The following is a 21,811-nucleotide window of genomic DNA, read 5'->3' on the forward strand; positions in this document are numbered from 1 at the left end:
CGCGGGATGTCTAATATGAGTCTGGCTGATGCGTTCTGGATGCGTTGGAGTTTTTTCTGAAGTTTTGCGGTGGTACCGGCATAAAGGGTGTTTCCGTAGTCAAGGCGGCTTGTAACCAGTGCGTGGGTGACCGTTTTTCTAGTTTCGGTGGAGATCCAGCGAAATGTTTTTTTGAGCATGCGAAGAATGTTGAAGCAAGATGAGGAGACGGCGTTGACTTGTCTGGTCATCGAGAGTGAGGAATCCAGGATGACGCCTAGGTTCCGTGCGTGATCCGTTGGGATGGGTGCTTTTCCAAGGGTTTCTGGCCACCAAGAGTCGTCCCAGGTGGAGGGGGAGGTACCTAAGATAAGGACTTCTGTTTTGTCTGAATTCAGTTTCAGACGGCTATGCTTCATCCATTCGGCTACCTCTTTCATTCCTTCATGTAGGTTGGTTTTGGCGATGTTTGGGTCTTTGGTGAGTGAGAGGATCAGTTGAGTGTCATCAGTGTAGGAGATGATGTTGAGGTTGTGTTGGCGTGCGATGGTCGCGAGGGGGCTCATGTATACGTTGAAGAGGGTGGGGCTGAGTGAAGATCCTTGTGGCACGCCGCAGATGACTTCAGTGGCCTCTGACTTGAATGGTGGGAGGCGTACTCTCTGAGTTCTTCCGGCAAGGAAAGAAGTGATCCATTCCAGTGCTTTTCCTTGGATTCCGATGTTTCTAAGTCGTTGTAACAGGGTGTTATGACAGACTGTGTCGAAGGCTGCGGAGAGGTCGAGGAGGATGAGGGTGACTGTGTCTCCATTGTCCAGTAGAGTTCGGATGTCGTCTGTTGCTGCGATGAGTGCGGTCTCAGTACTGTGTTTGGCTCGGAAGCCGGACTGTGAGGAGTCGAGGGATTTGTTGGCTTCGAGGAAGGCGGCGAGCTGGTTGTTGACAGCTTTCTCGATGACTTTGGCCGGGAATGGGAGGAGCGAGATGGGGCGGTAGTTTTTGAGTTCGGTGGGGTCAGCTGTGGGTTTTTTCAGAAGGGCGCTGAGTTCGGCGTGTTTCCAGCTTTCTGGGAAGGTGCCGGATTCGAGGGAGCAGTTGATGACGTCTCGGAGGTGTGGTGCTATGATGGAGTCTGCTTTGTTGAAGATGTGGTGAGGGCAAGGGTCTGAGGGGGATCCTGAATGGATGGAGTTCATCAGGCGAATGGTGTCCTCAGTGGAGATTGGGTTCCAGTCATTAAGGATGTTCAAGGGGGGTGAGGTACGGCAGAGGGTTTGGTGGGTTGGTCTTCGGGTTGGTTGTTGAAGCTGTTGTGGATGTCTGCGATTTTGTCGTGGAAGAACGAAGCTAGTGAGTCGTAAAGGGTTTGAGAGGGGGTGATGTCGTTGGAGTTGGCAATGGGGTTGGTAAACTCTTTGACGATGTTGAATAGTTCCTTGCTGTTGTGGGCGTTTTTGTCTAGTCGGTCTTTGAATGCGGTTTTCTTGGCAGTCCGGATCAATTGGTGGTGTACGCGGGAGGCGTTTTTGAAGGCGTCCCTGGTGTTGGTGTTTGGGTCTTTTTTCTAGGTCTTCTCAAGGGAGCGACAGAGTTTCTTGGATTTCTTAAGATCATCGTTGAACCAGGGGGCGTTTTTGCTACCTAGTTTGATTTGACGTTTTTTCAAAGGTGCTAGGTTGTCGGCAGTGTCGGTTAGCCATTGTGTGAGGTTGATGGCTGCTTGGTTGGGGTTCGATGAGTGGGCAGGGGGGTTTTGAAGAAGCGATGTGGAGACCTGGTCGATAGTGATTTTGTTCCAATTTCTTTGCAGAGTAGGTTGAGGAAGGTTGTGGGATGTGGTCTTTTTGTAGACAAAGTGAACGCAGCTGTGGTCCGTCCATTGGAGAACTGTGGTGTGACTGAAGGAAATATGTTTGCTGGAGGTGAAGATAGGGTCGAGAGTGTGTCCTGCGCGGTGTGTGGGGGTATTAACAAGTTGTTTGAGGTAAAGGCAGCTTTGTGAAAACGGTAGAGACGTGAAGCTTCAGATGGTGAACATTAGACTCTCTCTGAAGTTGAGGAGGAGAGTGGGATGAGGCTTATGAAAAGTGGGGAGTGCATTAGGAAGACAGAACCTATAAGTAGAGGAAGGTAATATGATTCATGTTATAGAGTTGGAGGATGACGGTTATGGCACCATGCTGAAGAAGGGTGACCATAGCAGCAGATCAGAGGTTAAGGTATTTCCCATCAATGAAGAGTTTGAACAAATGGATGATCTAAACAATGTAGGTTCAATTTATGATGGAGATGTTCTTTACACTGGTGAAAGTGAAGATTTTCAGAATTAGTTCATGTTGAGGAAGCAATGAAAACCACCATAAAGTTCCTTAAGAAAGCAGTGTTTCAGCCTATAACTGCATGCCACCCACACAGTGGTGATTGGCGGCCTATGGGCTCAGTGTGTGAGTACATTACAGAATGGATAAGGAAACCCCTAGATAAGAAAACAAGGAGCATAATGAAATATCCCTGTTGCGCTCTGTGAATCTGGGTCTTCGGCAGCTTTAATATACAATTCAGACAGAATGTCAAATTATCCCCAAAATGCTAAAGCCAACTGACTATTGAACACACATCCCACACCCCGAAACATTCTGCATACCGGCCAAGGCACCCTGTCTTCAAACCTATTGAAACAAGAAGGCAAAAAAGTAATCATATGTTAGCTTTTTGCAGACGTAGAGTACAATGGTTACTTTTTTAAGCAGCGACCACAGTGTTTCCTAAAATCTCGGCTATAAATTTAAATATAAACTTGAATTTTATGAACAAATATCTTGATTGATCTTAGCATTGAAGTATGCATATATTAGAATGCTTATGGCGTGTGCTCTTGGATAGATAATAGCCAGATAACTAAACTGCCCCACACCCCACCTCACAGGTACGGCAAGCTTCAACCTCTGCAAACACATCTTTATGCTTTCATAGAAGAAACTGCCGGCAATTAGATTCATCAAATCTTTGAATTGCATCAACTCCTGCTCTCCAGCTCCCCATCACTGAACGCCCTGCACTTTGACTCAATTACAAGACGCACTAAAGATCTGTGCTTAGTTAAGAGATTGCACTTAGCCTTCTGAGTGATGCACTCGTAAGCGAATTGGAAACATCCATAAAAGAAAAACAAGAATTTGCATTGGTCCATTTCACATTTTTTAAGCATTAGTCACTAATAGCACATTTAATTGTTCATATATTGAATGTTACTCAGTAAAGCGTGTGTGTATTTTACTTAATGTAGATATTTGCATCCAATTTGCATCCACATTTATTGCTGGCTATTGATTGCGCATATACTCTTTGTTTGCAGCACTGAAATTGGCACCTCAACAACACTGGTGCATGAAGCTCAGAGGCTGTACGTTGCTCTGAAGGACAAGGTAATCATTTCTGTTAAAACACGCACACTCTAAAATTAAAAAAATGGCTATGCAGCAGGGGCAGGTGTGCTGCTCTCATTTGTGACAGTTGTGCTTACACCCTACATGTGCTGGGCTGGTGTGTGAGAGAGGGGCCATCATGACTGTATCGAATACTGAGCTGTGACCATCCCCTGCTTAAAATGCATGCACTATTGAATTCCTGGCATGGTTCTTACCGTGTGATAGGCCTATTGACTGGTGAAAATTTGCTCCAGCTGATGCTGATGACGTCAAAATTTGCTGGGAAATGCTGTGTTCATTTTTATCTATTCAACGTGGCTTATCTACCAAGGCGTATGAAGACACGGCTCGAATGCAGCTGGAATAAAAACCAGCAGATGGGAGCAGCGACAGGTGCTGAAGCTGAACAAGGGGCGAAGACAGGAGCAGGAAATCGCGAATACAAGCGAGCTGCGAGGAGACGACGGAATAAAAAGTAGTGGACTGAAACAATTAATATGGTCACTTGTGAATGGATCCATGTAGCAGGGGCAATCACCAGGGCGGTAACAAAACAACCAACAAGGCAGGACAAATGTACACTATAACCAAAACAATAGAATTTGCAAAGACAGACCAAGCAATCAATGAAAAAGAGGTGGCTGTGTGTGGGTGTGTTCAAACCTCCCAGAGGGATTACAGCATGCCTCGCAGAGCAGCATACGTGCTGACTAGGCTTGACCTAAAAATGGGAAACTGTTTTAGGTCTTGTCTAATCGAGACATGCTGTATTCAGTATATGGGCATGAAGCTCCGCCCACTTTCCACCCATCTCTTTAATTGGCTCCTGTCACTGTCTTTTGTAAATGGTGGCTTTTCATTGGTCAATAGGCTTAGTAGTCCCTCCTTAGTGCCGCCTTTTCTCCTTTTGCAACCTCCCATGAGGACACACCCTGTTAAATGTGTTGCTGCTCGGTACGTTTTAATTAGCATTGCAGCACTATTTTCTTAAATACTTTTCTCCTGCCTGCAGGCCACGCTTTCCAGCAATGCTTTTTGAACATTTTTACCAGTGTGGCATGCCTCAGCTGATATGATGGCGGCTGCGGCTTTCTTTTATTATTAATTGCGATCATCTAAGCTGCCACATGCCCCTTTTTCTAATTATTTACTTTTCTTACAATGGCAGCACACATGCTTTAGCTTTAAACATCTTAAGCTAAAGTGTGGGTGCAACGATTGCTTCAAAAGTAAATAAAAAGAAAACACAAATTGTACATTCTTCTATTTTTTTTTTACTTTTGAAGGAATTCTTTTAAGATGTTTAAAGCTAAAGCACTGGTGCCGTCATTGTAACCAAAGTAAACAAACAGAACAAAAAAACCTCTGGTTGACTTTTTTTTATTTTTATATGTTTACTTTTGTTACAATCACGGCCCCGCGATTTAGCTTTAAACATCTTAAGCTAAAGCCCTGGTGCCTGGATTGCTTCAAAAGTAAAAAATAGAAGACTTTTTTTCTATTTCTATACTTTTAAAGCAATCGCGGCACCCGCACTTTAGCTTAAGGTGTTTAAAGCTAAAGCGCGAGTGCCGCAATTGATTTGCAATGCAATAGCTTTCTCATTACTGAAAGTTTGAGCTATTGGTGTGGGAGTATTATTAGCAACGCCAATACCTGAAACTTTCAGTAATGCACAACCTATTGCATTGCAAATCCTTGTGTTCATTTATTAATCGGCGAGCATCTCTGGCACTGTACATGCCCCGCAGACAAGTAGTAGGAGTGCGAGGTTTCAAAACCAGTATTGGTGACTGAAGGTGAATAAATAGATTGGGAGTGCAACAATGAAGATGATATCAGAGTCCAGTACTACCATTGAATGTTTCTTGCTCAATGATTACTTTTATCTATTTTCATTAGTGTCCGTCCCCATACACTGTTCCAGTGTACTTTCCATTAAGGAGATGTTCTTGCGATGCTCAAACTCTCCCTGCTGGTTTGATTTGCAGAGAGAGCCTCTGCAACCTCTAAAGAGAGCATGTAAGGTAACCATTAAAACACATGGCCACCTTCTTGCCCCTGTTGATTGAGTTCTCGTGCTGTCCCAGTTCTGACCGTTGCACTGTGTAATCTCAGACCCTGTAAGTTGCTTTTGGTAATGTTTTCTGGGTTGATGAATTGCAGCTGTGCACTGTGAGACCAAGGTGATCATAGGTTTGTAGCCTGAGTATATCGAAGAGTGCACTTAATGACATCTTTTTAGGTTCTGTGAGGCCAGGTTGTGGTGATGCCAGGAGTCCTGTAAACATGTCTAAGTATGGGCGAATTTTGCGAATCTGGCGTTCGCGAATTTGCGGATTTGCGAACTCGCAATCCGCAAAATCCGCGAATTCTCGCGAATTTGCGGATTTTTTTTTGTGTTCGCAAGGATTTTGCCAGTTCGCGAGGGTTTTGTACCAGTTCGCAATTGCGAACTTACATGTCGGCTCGCAACGGTCGCGATTATGTTGTTTCTACGTCTGGTTCATCATCACAGGTTCCCAGCACCCTCTGTTTCACCACTGCCACCCTCTGTTTCACCCATGCCACCCTCTGGTACATCAATGCCACCCTCTGGTTCATCATCACTGTAGATTATGGGGGGGAAAAGCAAGCACACCTGCCCTGATTCAACTGACATGAATTAATTTGGGGTTGATTTATTAATGTGTCACTGTTTTAAAATTCCAGTCTGGTACCTGCTTCCTTATCTGTAATTTGCTTTCTGTTGCAGTGCAAATTTTTTTTCCAGGACCTTTGTGGCCTACTTGTAGCTATTCTATTAGCCTGCTGTGAGGGTCAGAGCAGGGTCATACAATTGTTGCAACTAGCAACTGAACTCTGGAGGGGCCCCAGTCAGGAAGCACTACAGGGAATGGTTACTAATGATGAGTTTGAACTTTTGCACCTGCTGAATGCTTTCACTTTTGCAAAACTCGTTTTTCTGCAGAACAGCATTACAGCAACTGTAATGCCCCAAACAAACTTACTTGTGAAAGTTGATTTCTAATCCAAAAGTGATCCAAAGAAAGTCAAAAGGCCTCAAATCCAAAAAAGTGCAGGCAAATGTCAACCTGAGGAGTTATTCTGATAAAAATCATCATTTTCAGAAGGTCTATGCTGCTTGCTAGTGGATTTCTTGTGCAGAATTGCAAATTTTGTAATTTCGCGAGTGCGAGATTGTTGCTGCCCGCCGCACCTACATGTTCGCAATAGCGAACTTACGCTGCACGCCGCAAAAATATATCACCAAGAAAAAAAAATACGCTGCATGCGAATTTGCGGATTTTCGGTAAATTCGCAAGCGTTCCGGATCGCGAATTTACCAAAAATCCGCAAACACCGTACTGTAATTGTGAGGACAGTGTGATCATAGATGGACTGTCACCATTGCACTAATGAGAGGAGGAAGGGCAGGTGGGCCTCTGAACTAGGTGTGGCATTCCCGTTGGAGCTGCCGACTCTGGTACTGGGGAACCGGAGGCGTCGTCTCAAAAGCTTGTGATTTTGGGCAAATCGCTTGATATCCCTGCGCCTACAAAATGAATGTGATCTTGCGTAATGCAACTGATACTCATGGAAAGCAACCAGTTCACCTATATAAAAATATGAACAAAAACAAGCATGTGCAATGCAATAGGTCTTGCATTTATGAGAGTTTATGCTATTGGCATTGTAAATGGCAATGCCTTTTATTTATGTGTTTTGAAAACCTTCAAGCGGTGCATAAACATGTACTTTGTTCTAATAGTCGTTGCTTACGAGAAGCAAGGCTGGCAGCAAAAGAGGCACTGTTACTACCAGCCTTGCTTCTCGTAAGCAAAAACTATGAGCACAAAGTGCATGATTATGCACTGCTTGCAGGTTTTCAAAACACATAAATAAAAGGCATTGTCATTTACAATCCTAATTACTCAAACTCTCGCAATTGTGAGACCTATTGCATTGCAAATGCTTGTTTCCTAAAGCAGTGTGCGTTCTTTGGAGAATCTGGTTGCAGAATGTGGTTGTGCTTTATCAAAAAATAAATCTGTTTTTATAAATATCAGGAACACCAACAAGTGGTCCACTGGACCATTCTCCTAGCCTTGATGAAGGCATCTTCTATGTGTTTGACTCTGTTAAACGCCACACTACACATCAACCAGTCTACTTCCTGAGGATTACAGCCTTAACAGCTACAGCCAATCTTGGGAACTTCATCTTGCACCCCTGCTTAGAGACTACTTCCTTGCAAGCACTTACTTCAAGCCTAGGCAGCTTTGGGCAAATCCTTGGCACACCATCCAATTGCCTTACAGATTGTTTTTTGCTGGATTGTACTGCATAATGGCGAGTACTACTGTCAGCCTGATACCTACTCTGCCTCTAATTCTGCGCAGCATATTATTTTACTTTTTTACTTGTGCCTTCTTCTATACGTCATTGTATCCCAAACTAACTTGTAACAGCGCTGAGCATAAATTCCTTTCTTAGGTCTCGCCTATGCACTTCGCATGCGCTACATAGGAGAGGACCTTTGCAATTGATCAGCACTTTGCCTGACAGCGTGCACGTTTTGCATTGCTTTGTATTGCAATGCGTGCACGTAGGCGTTTCCTTCTTCCTTTTCCAGTCTGTATATCTGCATTCTGTCAAGTCTCCTACCCCTTTCAACCCTATTCCACCCACTATCTCACTATTCTATCTGCATTCTGTCAAGTCTCCTACCCCTTTCAACCCTATTCCACCCACTATCTCACTATTCTTTCTGCTCCCCTTGTTTTTCCTCAGCTCCTTGCCCCATGATTTTCTTTGCGCCCTTCCTCCCTCTCGCACCCTCTTGGTAGCCCCTGCCCTCCTTCCTAGTGTGTACACACGCTCGTTGTGCAGCAGGAATACATTAGTTTCCTTCTCAGCAAGAATTGTAGACAATGGATCATTTACGTTGTTCTCCTTCATGGTGTCTAATGAATCAGTTGTCCGTGGTCTCACAGTCACTCCTGCAAACATGGCCACTTAGTTAACAGTGGAAGGGGACTGGTTTTCTGTCGGTCAACCTAAAGGGCAATAGTTGGAGCTTAGGCAAAAATAAAAATTTAATTAATAAATATTATTTTTACCTATTAATCAATATTGCAGTTTCACAAGCATGGCTTGTTTTACATATTGCATCAGCTTCAATTAATAGGGTAAACTACAGGGTACACAGTCAAAATATCGAGATGTAAATATCGACCTACCAAAATATTGTATTTTAAATTTCGAAGGTGTAGAATATCGATGTCAAGAATATCGTTGGACAGAATATCGACCCTAAGATAAGTAATATCGAAATTTATCAGATTGATGTAAGTAATATCGAAGTTAGTAATATCGATAGCATATATATCGATGTCACTGATTTCGATGACACTAATATCGGTATTTGTATAATTTTTTGTTTTTTATTATGTATGTGTTATATGTTTTACTTAAGTATTTAAAATAAATAATATTATATGTGTATTAATTTAATATATTAAAACATTTATTTATAAGCGAATTATATGTTTTAGTACCGGAGCGGGTTGTGGGTTTATAGGGGAATAGGGTGGGAAGTAATTTAATTATGTTTAATTAATTATTAATTAGTAGGAATTATAAATTATTTGTAATTAATTGCTCATTAATTTTAATTAATTGGAAATTATTTTTAATTAATTGATTAATTGGATAAAGATGTTCTGTAGCGGGTTGTGGGTTTATAGGATAATAGGGTGGGAAGTAATTTATTATGTAAAATAATTATTAATTAGTATTTATTATTAAATAATTTTAAATAATTGGTAAATAAATTTAATTAATTGGTAATTTTTTTTGATTAATTGATATATATGTTCTGTAGCGGGTTGTGGGTTTATAGGGGAATAGGGTGGGAAGTAATTTAATTATGTTTAATTAATTATTAATTAGTAGGAATTAGAAATTATTTGTAATTAATTGGTAATTATTTTTAAATATGTGGTAATTAATTTTAATTATTTGGTAATTATTTTTAATTAATTTGTAAATATTTTAAATTATCTAATAAATAGATAAATGTGTTCTGTTGCGGGTAGTGGGTCGAAGTCCAGGGCGAGGTCGAGATCTGCTTCTCGAGAGAGGTCGTCTTCGAAGTCGGCGTCGGATCATGTTTCGAAGTCGAAGAAGAAGCACAAGAAGAGGAGACATGAGTCCCGACGTCGGTCTGGTAAGGAGTCGGGCTCGAGGTCGAGGTCACCGAAGAAGGTACGTTCGAAGGTAGTTACCCTCGAAGTCTCTGAGCATGAAGGTGAGGCCTCGCCATCTGAGTCGCGTGGGCGATCTCCATCTCCGGCTCCGAATGCTTCTCCGGTTCCGAATCCGTCTCTGGCGCCGTCCCCGGCCCGAGAAGAGGAAGAGGCCCGGGAGGATGTGGATTCCGCGCCTGTCGAAGAGCCGAATCCGATCCCTCTTCAAGACCGGCCTGATGGTTTTCAGCCGCCCTTTCCTGCTCCAGGCCAGGACCCTTCAGCGTTTCTTAACGCAATGTATGGTGTCTTCTCAAGGGCGTGGTACCCCTCCGGTGCGCCTTCGGGTCCCATGGGTCCTTTGGCATTCAGCCTGGGAGTTCCTCACTCCTATCCTCCGGCTCCGTTTATGCCTTACATGCCGGCTCCGACGCCGCATTGGCAATTCCCGGCTCCGCCGAAGTCGTCGATGCCGATTCCGGCGTCGCCTGCTCCTGATCATCCTCGAGGGCATTCTTCTGTGCCGTCGGATTCGATACCGGCGCCGGCCCCGAATCCGTCGAAGCCGCAGGTGGATCCGGCTGCGAGGCGTGTGAAGGAGAGGTCCAGGAGGGAAGCTCAACGCCTTTTGGAGGAGCAGAGATACATGGACTCACAGTCTGATGTTGAAGAAGGTGAACTAGAGGAGAGCTGTTTTGAGGAGTTGGCGGATTCAGGGACTCTTGATTTCTCTCCAGAGTGGGAGTTGCCCTCAGGCTCGGGAACTCCCTCTAAGGATATCCAGCCTTACCATCTGGTTATGAGGAAGGCTGCTGAACTTCTTCAATTGACTCTGCCTACAGTGGAGTTAAAGTCTAATATCCTCACAGAAGTCTTGCATTCTCCGAATTCTCTGGTTGAGCCTTTACTTCCATTCAATGATGCCTTGACTGATCCTATTATGGAAGTGTGGAAGAAACCTTTGTCGGCTCCTGCGGTTTCGAAGAGTGTTGCGAGGAGGTACAGGGCTGCTCCTGAGGACCCGGCTTTTCTGTCTTCACATCCTTCGCCAGAGAGCCTGGTCATTCAGGCTGCCTGTTCTAAGAAGAGTCTTAGTTCCTTTCCTCAGGTTCCTTGTGAGAAGGAAGCAAAGAAACAGGACCAGGTGGCAAAAAAGACCTTTTCATCGGCTAGCATGGCGTTGAAGTCAACTAATGACACTTGTCTAATGGGAAGGTATGTTCATGCCTTAATGGACTCCTTGCGTGTCCTGACTCCAAAAATTCCTGACGCCAACCGAAAGGATTTTGAGGAGGTGATTTGTGACGCTCAGGCGGCAGCCCGCCAGGTTATTCAAAGTGGTCTGGACACTGCTGACTCTGTGGCTCGTATTATGGGCACTGCTGTTGCCACTAGGAGGTCAGCCTGGTTGAAGTCATCGGACTTTTCGGCTGATGTTCAGGCGACTCTGCTTGATCTTCCTTTTGATGCCTCAGGTCTCTTTGGGAAAAAGGCGGATGCTGCTCTTGAGAGATTCAAGGATTGCAGAGCAACAGCGAAGTCTTTGGGCCTCCAGATCAGGGGCACTTCTTCCAGCAGAAGGTTCAGGGGCTTTGGGCGCTCCTTTCGGAACTTCCGGCAAGGCAAACAGCAGCAGCAGCAACAGCAACAGCAGCAGCAGCAGAATTCAGTGTACAGATCGTACAGGGGAAAGCAAAGAGCGCGTCCTCGTGGGCGTCAGCCCTCCTCTTCCTCCACCTCTTCCAACCCCCCTGCCGCAGAAAAGCAGCCCTAGATCCGCCATTCAGGATCATGTGGGTCCGGTTGGGGGTCGGCTTACCCATTTTCTACAGGATTGGGAATCGGTTACGACAGATCTTTGGGTTCTCAATCTTGTAGAAAATGGGTATGCCCTTCCCTTTCGGGAATTTCCCCCTGTTTACCCTCCTTGTCAAGGTTTTTGCTCCGAGGAACATCTGTCTCTTCTGCAGGAGGAGGTTCTAACTCTGTTAGGAAAGGGTGCGATAGAGGTGGTCCCAGAGCAGGAAAGGGGTCAGGGATGCTACTCCCGGTATTTCCTGATCCCCAAAAAAGGATGGCAGGCTTCGTCCAATCCTGGATCTCAGGATCTTGAATCTCTATCTGAAGCAGGAGAAATTCAAGATGCTCACCCTTGTTCAGGTTCTTCAAGCGTTGATGGAAGGAGACTGGATGGTGTCGCTCGACTTGCAGGACGCGTATTTCCATATACCCATCCTGAAGTCGCACAGGAAGTATCTCCGTTTCACGGTTGGGTCGCAGCACTACCAGTTTGCGGTCCTTCCGTTTGGTCTTACTACTGCGCCTCGAGTCTTCACCAAGGTGATGGCGGTGGTGGCAGCTCATCTCAGGAGGTCGGGGATACCTGTGTTCCCGTATTTAGACGACTGGCTGATCAAAGCGGAGTCGTCAGAGAAGGTGCTCCATCATCTGCAAGAGACAACTCAGTTGTTGTTCAGGTTGGGTTTTTCGATAAATGTACCCAAGTCTCACCTGGTGCCCTCCCAGCGCAACCTGTTCATAGGTGCGGTACTGGACACTACTGTTTGTCGTGCATTCCCTCCACCTCAAAGGATTCGCGACATACAGGAAATGATTCCTTTGTTTTACCCTGGAGCGGTCGTTCCAGTCCTGAAGGTCCTTCGCCTGCTCGGTCTGATGGCTTCGTGCATTCTCCTGGTCAACCATGCACGCTGGCACATGAGGGCACTCCAGTGGTGTCTCCGCAGGCAGTGGTATCAGCACAATGGAGATCTCGGGGAGTCGGTGAAGATCTCCAGAGAAACTGCAGCGGATCTGTATTGGTGAAGCGTGGAAGGCAACCTGTCGCAAGGGAAGCCTTTCCATCTACCTCCATCGGTGGCCACGGTGATAACGGATGCATCCACTCTAGGGTGGGGTGCTCATCTGGGGGATCTGGAGGTCAAGGGTCTTTGGTCTCCAGAGGAAAGGTTGCTTCACATCAACCTTCTAGAGTTGCGGGCGATACGTTTGGCGCTCAAGGCCTTCCTCCCTTCCCTTCGCGGTCAGTCGATCCAAGTCCTGACGGACAACACGACCGCGATGTGGTACATCAACAAGCAGGGAGGAGTGGGGTCGCAGTGTCTCTGCAGAGAGGCTCTGCGTCTCTGGTCCTGGGTTCAGGACCACCAGATTTGTCTGATGGCAAATCATCTGGCCGGAGTTCTGAACGTGCGTGCAGACAGTCTCAGCCGGCAGTTCTCTGCCGACCACGAGTGGAGGCTTCACCCGGAGGTGGTTCGTCACGTCTTTCGGACGTGGGGGACTCCTCGGGTGGACCTGTTTGCCACTCGCGAGAATGCTCACTGCCCGTCATTCTGCAGTCTCCAGTATCCGATGCAAGGAGCCTTGGGGGACGCGTTTCAGTTGAGTTGGGGAAATCAACTCCTTTACGCGTTTCCTCCCATACCCTTGATTCCTCGGGTTCTGAGGAAAATTCGCCAAGACCGGGCCCAAGTTATATTGGTCGCCCCGGATTGGCCAAGAAGGGTGTGGTATACAGATCTACTCCACCTCTCCTCTCACCTGCCGCTCCGTCTCCCTCTCACGGCAGACCTCTTCTCTCAAATGGAGGGGCAGGTTCTACACCCCCACCTCCAGACATTGCACCTTCATGCCTGGAGATTGAACGGGGCAACCTGATTTCCTATTCTCTCACACCTGATGTGGTGGATGTCATTTTGTCTGCCAGACGTGACTCCACTAAAACTGTCTATTCTTATAGATGGTCTAAGTTTGTTATTTGGTGTGGTGAGAATGATATTGACCCGTTGAGAGCACATTTATCAGATGTGCTCCGGTTTGCTCTTTCTTTGGCGCAACAGGGGCTGGCGGTTGCCACAGTTAAGGGCTACCTTTCGGCGCTGTCGGCTTTTATTTGTTTGCCTGATCAGCCCTCTCTTTTTAAGTCTCCTGTAGTCTTGAGGTTTTTGAAGGGTCTTGTAAACAAGTTTCCTCCTACTCCTTTTATTGTACCTCAGTGGGACTTGAATCTTGTTCTGACTTTTCTGATGGGCTCTCCCTTTGAGCCTCTTCATAAATGTCCTTTGAGGCTTTTAACCTTTAAGGCAGTTTTCCTAGTTGCAATTACCTCGGCAAGGAGGGTGAGTGAGCTTCAAGCTCTTAGTTCCAAGCCCCCGTTCCTGACCATACATGCTGATCGGATGGTTCTAAGGACCAGGGCTGCTTTTCTTCCTAAGGTGGTGACTCCTTTCCATCTTGGTCAATCCATTACCCTCCCTACCTTTTATCCTCCCCCACACCCTTCCAAGGAGGAGGAGAGGTTGCACCGTCTGGACCCTAAGAGGGCGGTGTCTTTTTATTTGGACAGAACTAAAGACTGTCGCTTGGACGATCAACTCTTCATTGGCTTTGCTGGCTGCAAGAAGGGAAGAGCGGTCCATAAGAGAACTTTATCAAGATGGATCGTTCTGTGTATAAAGATCTGCTACTCTTTGGCTGGTAAGGAACCTCCAGAGGGTATTAGGGCTCATTCCACTAGAGCTAGGTCAACTACCTCTGCTTTGGCTAGAGGTGTTCCTGTGGAGGACATTTGTAGGGCGGCAACCTGGTCTTCCCTCCACACTTTCGCGAAGCATTACTGCTTGGATACCGAAGTCAGGAGGGACGGCCACTTTGCGCGCTCTGTCCTTCAGGATTTCCTGGTTTAGAAGAGTGGACACCCTCCTCCGGGAGTGGGGACTGCTGTGGGACTCTATTCACAAGGTGAGGAATCCACACGGCAGATGTATCTATCAGAAGAACAAGTTACTTACCTTCGGTAACGCTTTTTCTGGTAGATACTATATCTGCCTGTGGATTCCTCACTGACCCACCCGCCTCCCCGTTGTCCACTCTTCCTTACCAGAGTTATTGTATTGTAATGTATATTTATTTTGATGTCAAGGAAATGTTTCATTTGCTTTCTTGCACTTGCTTTGCACTGTGTGCTTTGCCTTGATTATTGTGTACTGTGTATACTTTGTATATATCTACTGTCATTGGTCCGTCCGTGTGCCTTGATGGCACGGGAAAAAAGGCGGAACTGATGTCATCACGCCGGCGTGGGCCTATTATAGGCGTCGGTGACGTCAGCGGAGTCTCGAGCGGAGCCGTGTCTCTGTGACGTCCTATCCACGTCGGCGCGAGGCTACGAAAAAGAATTTCCGAATGTTGCTGGCGCAAGGGGATATTCACAAGGTGAGGAATCCACAGGCAGATATAGTATCTACCAGAAAAAGCGTTACCGAAGGTAAGTAACTTGTTCTTTTCGACTCGATATTCCTGTAGGTAGATATTTTGTAGGTCGATATTTTGTCAGTGATCCAAACTACAGCTGTATCTTTGTTGAAAAAATAATGCATGCCCGTCAACATTGATATTTCTATTTTATCAAAAATAGTTGACTGTGTTTAGTGATGCTTGCAGATTATATACATACATTTGAACAGTACAAGATTGCTGCAACCGTGAATCAGGCTATACGTAGTCATTTCTGTCTGCTAGCTAAATCAATCTCCCACCCCCTCGGGCTGGGCCTTGCGCATGCGCTCTTTGTGGCCTACATTGGAGCAGACTCAGTGGAGCGGCCAGTGTAGAGTCTGCTGAGCAGTGGCACAGACGCACTGGGAGAATGTGCTGCTCTTGCCCTGCACCGAAGGCCTAATCCCCTCCGCTGCCATGTGCTGGGACATGCGTCCATCACAAAGCTATGTGCTGCTCTGCTTGGTGCTGCTCTATAGTTTACCCTTTATTCTTGTTACATATTGTAAATAATAAGTAGACGTAGCATTTTACTCCATAGTTTTTCCTGTTTTTAATACTCCTGGAACTGAAACCTGTGCTTGACAAACTCATAAATACAGTCGTCATCAACAAGAGTAACACATCAGTAGTAACACTATGACAGTGTATAAAGCGTTGTAATCCTGGGCCATTTGCAACAATACCTATAACATGGTATGTGCAAGCAGTGCAGTGAATTTAAGGACATTTACTCTTTGGTTTACACCTTGAGAATGTGCACTTAATGTGAAAAATTGAATTCCCTTTCCAGCACTAATTTACGCACTCCTAAAATACACACATACAAATGTAGAGGTAATCGCGGCACGTTTGTGATTATTCTTCCATGGCACCTGTTATTCCACTCCAGTCTTGTTGTTACTCAGCACTGTAAATAGTAGGTGTTAGCACCATCTCAGTGATGCATGTTTTAACAAGTTTGAAAGTTTTAAAAAGGCTGTTGGCCACAATGAGCTTTTAACGTTTGACCAGTAAGCTTACAGATTTTTCCAGTAGGAAATTAACCTTGGGAATTAATGACCATATTTGCTTGCCAAGTGTATTGGCTGATAAGAAAGCTCAGTGCAAATTACCTACAACTGAGATGTGTCTATTCAGAAAGCATGTGCTTCATATAGTACGAAAATACCTCTGGTGTTTAGCATGTTTTCTAATGTGTGTAAGGAGTAGGTCGTAGGTCTGAATCCTGTTCTGTGCACGGCTACTGTTTGCTTTGAAGTTGGCTGCATTTTTTTAGGTGTGCATAAAATCACTTAAAAAAATAAAACTTTTTTTGACTATTTACAGGAAACCAATTCAGCACTAACTTCCTTGCATGTGTGCGTTTATAAGCCATGGCATGGATGTTATGTCTGAGTTTGCCCGTACTGTTGTACTTCTGTAATGTTTTCTCGATTTTTATTGCTAGATATGCTTTTTTATTCACTAATGTATGTCTGGTGAGTTTAGAGGCAGAGGCAACCTGACTAGTGCCACCCTAAGTGCTGCAGGAGTCGTACAACACTTCCACTGGCGACTTAGCTATTTAAACACAGCAGTCACTCTTGGTGCCTTTTCTACCCAATTCTACATTCCTTAGTGTTGGCCTACAGAAGTATGTGTCGCTCTTTGATTGGCCACTCCATGTATGTATAACCTGTATGGCTAAACACTTACAAGGTCCTAAAAGCGAGACCTATTGGCTATGCCGATGCTTGTTTATGCTTCACAGCTACCCTCATCCTCATTGATGCAACTTAGTCCAAACCATCTTCCTCCACACCAGTGGTAGCTCTCGCAGCTCGTTAACCCAAGATCGCCTGACGCCCCTAAAGGCCATGATACCACATCAGAATTTATGATATTTGTCCTTCTACCATAGTTTTACTAGAAGGTCCTCACTCTGAACCTAAGGGAGATAATCTCAGTGAACATCTTAAAAAAAGCCTTATTGAATGTCTACCTCTTTCCCCCGAGAAAATCTGCCACTTCAATCACAGTCCTGGGCACCGGTGCCATCTGTACACTGAGGCCCGTCTCAACTGTTACATGAAAATGCTTTGCCTTGCTTTGTTTCATTGGCATCCTATCATTCCCCTTTATCGTGGTAAATTCACCACCATCGATGTTCATCCACCCAATATTCACAGCTGATTGGAAATTGCAGCGAGGCCCAACCTAGCTTCTTGAAAACACATTCTGTCGCTTTAAAAGAATATGGGAGTCCCCATGTAGGAATGTCCCTCTGCATTCGTGAACTCCACCCTTTTTCCAATAGGTCACAAGTATTTGCTTTTCTAGTGCTTCCTTTCTTTTCGGTGTTGTCAATTCGCTAATTTACTGTCTCCACTTCCTGGAAGAACTATGTTTTTGATTGCATGTTTCAATTTGCTGTTCCTACAATGAGCATTTGTCCCGCTGTGGCACATGCCTTTTACAATAAACAATAATCTGTGACTAGCATGCGGCACACAGTCATTGTAGCTGGCCAACAAAAGGCTTGTATCCAGTGTCTTGGAACTTACATCCAGTAAGTTTTGTTTTTTGTTCAGAAACTTAACCAAGGTCACTGAGTACCCATCTGCAGTCAATAAGATCCTGGAATTCATGATGTGACAGGAACCGCGATATCTTCTTGATAATAAAGATTTGCTACCAGGCACAGTCCCTAAATCAGAAATGACTGTCACTATCTGAAAGAAGATTGCTTCCCCCACTCTGTTGGTTTTTTATAATCCTTTTAGGAAGGGGTGCCCGTATATATGAGCACCTCCCAGAGGAAACGTTTATTTTACTGGATATTGTGCTCACAAGTGATTCGTTCTGAATAGTACCACAGAGGGATGTGCATACACAGTAGGAACTCTACTGAGCAGGCTCTGATGTATGCAAGGTACACTTACCCATTATTTCCAAGTATCTCAAAGAGATCAAGTGGTCTTTGGCTGAATCCTTCACATTTGCATTTCCTTCACATCACAGACTGAACTTGGCTTCCTCAAGAGTTCCAGTATATCTATTGATATCAAGGGTATCTAGGACCACTACTTTGGTACCAGAGATTCCATTTGGGAGGTGTTAGACCTGTCTGGCTTTTTGGCGTAGTCCCTCCTATTTATTATTTATTTTGTCCCCTTTTTGCCCCTCATACCCTTGATAATTTTTGTCCACTGACTTTTTCTAGGTGTTGCCCAGGGGATAGGTGTTCTTTCCCCCCTCATGATTTTTCACCTCAGGCCCAGAGGCCTGTTCTGACAGGAAAAGTTGGAACCACACAATATGGTGGCTACCAACTGCCCTAACTGTCACACTCAGAACTTGGCCATAGCCTAGCATAGGGCGTTCTAGAACCTTCTGGTCCATTCTGGACCACTGAGGGTCAGCCTATATAAGGCGGAATGCGGGGCAGCCATTTTGTCTACCTGAGAGAGTCAGCTGGAGGATAGGCTAACCTGGCAGGTGGGGGGAGACTAGTGTAAGGGTTGAACTCCTGGACTGGGAAGCAGCCTAATTATTCCACTTCTCTACCTCTCCTGTGGGTTTCTTGACTTGTCCCCGCTGTGAAAGATTAAGGGAGACCCTGGGCGCCTGACTAACTCCTAGCTTAGGAATAGCGGGGTGTCAAAGGAGAAGGAGACTGCAGTGCTGCGGTGCGCAGTCCTCTGCCCAGCAGAAAGAGACTCAGGAAGAATAGCCCTCATCCCTAGACCCCAACCTCCATCCAAACTTGAGTAGTAAAAGGACTTGGCAGAGTGGGAGAGTGGGAGCTGAGGTAAAGAATCGAACCAGCACTGTTTCCTACCTTCCTGGGTGCTGGGGAAGGCTTGTGCCCTGGTTTCCTGAGAGGCCCTGGTTGGTCGTGCAGTTGGCCGGTCCCTGGAGTTCCTGGTGAAGGGAGCCGGTTTCTTTGAGGCAGCGCCGTCCCCACTGTGAGCGGGACCCCTGGGGTACTGATCGCGTTCTGTGACAGCGCCTCCCCCGGGATCCACTGAGCCTGAGAAGCTTTGCGAGGCTTCTCTCTGTGAGCGGGACCCCGGGGGCGCCTTCCGCGCTTCTGGCGCATTGCCTGCAACGCTCTGTTTCACTTGAAAAGGGGAGGATGAGACACTGCTTGAAAGCGCCTTCGCGCATGCCCCAGTCGTGATCGCAATCCCCACAGGAGGGGCCTAGGACCGAGCAGGCCCGGGCGAGTAGTGTCCTTCCTGGGAGCGGCCGCCGGGAGAGGCGGTACCAGAGCGAGCGCTTCCGCGCATGCCCGCCAAGGGAGTGTCTTCGCCGAGGAGAGGCGCCGGTGGGGCTTCTTCTGTTCGCCGAGTGATCCTGCCTTCTCCTCCTGCTCGAGCGCCACACTGAGGAGCTGGCCCGAGCAGGGAGGGGGAGTTAAGAGGCCCGGTAGGGGCCTGGGGGGCATCGTGGTTTCTGCCTCTATCACCTAACGAGTGAGAGCCTCCCTAAAGAATCGGCCTGAGCTGGGGAGCGCCGAGGAGTCTTCTGAGGCGAGGGAGCCTCTTCAGCCTTGGTTCCTTGGCCCCCTCCTCTTCCGTTTTACCCCTCCTTTTGGCGCAGGACGACTACAGCATCAGCTGAATTCAAGTAAGGAGGTATACTGCAGGGGGAGAGTGGCGCTAGAGGTTATCAGGGAATAACCCAAACCCTAGTAATTTCCACAGCTGAGTGACACACAGGAGGGAGTAACTTGAGGAAATCCTCAGTGACAGTGAACTAGGAAGTGAGGGTGGTTGGTGCTGTGGGAGACCAGTATTGTGCACAGTATAGTCACCATTTGAAATTGATTCTGGAGTCTGATGAAATGCACAGTTGATGTTGGTCATTGATTTAAGATAGCAAATCTGAAGTGTTATTATTGATTTATTGATAAATGTAATGTATTATTGAAATAGGTTAACATCTCTGGAAGTGGATCTACTGTTTTGAAGACAACTAAATGTAATGTATTGAAGAAGCTAACTGATAATTTGCTTAGCAGTTTAAAAGGTATAATTGCTGATTCTAAAATAACCTGAAATGTCCTAAGCTGTATATTTTGAAAACAAAGAGAATATTATTTTTATAAAGCAGTACTTATTTTCCCACATTTTGGTGTAGCGTTATTTTTGTGTGATATTGCGTGGTTTTACTGTTGGGTGGTCTGCAACCTTCACACTGTGCCTCTGAAATGTATGTCTTGCCCTAGGCCAGGCTACCCCAGGTTCTAACAGATTGGTGCCTAGAGGTGGGATCCTGACTTGGTTGCAGCTACTCAATAGTAATTCAACGTAATACACTAAACCTACACCAGGAGTTTTCTCCTTGCGGCCCTCCTAATTTGTCTTTTTGATTTTTCCAAATTTGTTCCTGGTGGTGGGTGGAGGTGGCTTTAGGTTGCCCTTGCAACTCTACAATTTCTGGTGTGTTATCTAGGTTTGCCTGACTCAAAATGGAGTTCGCCTTGGAAAACCTAGAGGTCTATTCTGTGTCACAGCTGAAAGTGTTCTGCCAGCAAATGGGGGTATTTTTCAAGCATGGTGCCAGGAAGGGGGAGCTCCAGACCAGTCTTAGGGCTTGAGTGGAGGCACACCAAGAAAGGAAGGAGGAGGATGAAGGGGTAGACCAGGACACAGTGGGAGAGATAGATGGGTTATTCCACTCTGAGGGGGAAAACTTACTCCCAGGACCAGTGTCCTACTCCAGAAGGGGCAGTAGCGCCTCTGGGGGAAGCTTAACTGAAGCCGAGCTCACGGATGGCCCATGAGTTCAGGCTGAAGGAATTAGAACTCAAGAGCCTGCAACGGGGGTCCTCTCCTGAAATGAATGGTGGCAGCGAGACAAAAGAGACAGCCAGGGAGACTAGACCCTACTTGCCGAAAGATCTTACAGCTAGCTTCAGTCAGGGAGATGACATAGCTAAGTGGCTGGCTGCTTACGAGGTCTCCCTAAGAGCTCATGGGGTGCAGGAAAAGCACTGGGGGGGTGGTTTGTACAAATACATGCCTCCTGCTGGTCGGGACACCTTGCTGGCCCTGGAACCAGAGGAACAAACCAACTACCCCACCATGAAGCTGGCGTTGCTAAGGAAGTTTGGGCTTACCCCAGAAAGGTACCGTCAGAAGTTCAGGGGGAGCCATAAATTAAGCACCCAGAACTGGGTGGACTTCCTTGACTACGCCAGAAAGGCCTTAGAGGGTTGGGTCAAGGGCAGTGAGGTGAAAGATTATGAGGGGCTGTACGATCTATTTTTGAAAGAACACCTCCTCGAGAAATGTTTTCCCGAGCTGCGCCAACACCTGGTGGACAGCAAGCTGAGCAATCCCCGGAAGCTTGCAGAGGAGGCGGACATCTGGGCCAGTACCCGGGTGTCCTCAAAGGGGACTGGAGGGGATTCTCAAAAAGCCGGACAGGGCGCCCCCCAGAAGAAGGAGGGGGAGAGAAAAAGAAGGAGTTCTCTAAAGTTCCCCAAAATAACTTCCAAGGGAAGGGAGCAGGTTTCACCCCTAGGGCAAACCCGCCCAGAAACCCTTATCCTGGCCAAAGCCAGCAGCCAAGGGTTCTCCACTGTTTTGAATGTGGTGGTGTTGGACATTATAAGGGGGATGTCAGATGCCCAAAGAGACCACCCCCTCCCACCGGAGGAAAGTCACCGGGAGTAGCTAGTGTAGCGCTCGGGGAGGAGTTGCCCTTAGATAAGGGGGGTGAGTGGGCGGGTGTCACCTTAGTGTCCCTGGGAGAGCGGGAGATGGTTCCAAAGATCCAGGTGCCCCCAAATACTACAAAGTATGGGCAATGGGTTACCATCAATGGCCAGAGAGGGGAGGCTCTGAGAGATACAGGAGC

This window comes from Lissotriton vulgaris, chromosome 3_1 (genome assembly GCF_964263255.1).
Source record: "Lissotriton vulgaris chromosome 3_1, aLisVul1.2, whole genome shotgun sequence".
Classification (NCBI taxonomy): domain Eukaryota; kingdom Metazoa; phylum Chordata; class Amphibia; order Caudata; family Salamandridae; genus Lissotriton; species Lissotriton vulgaris.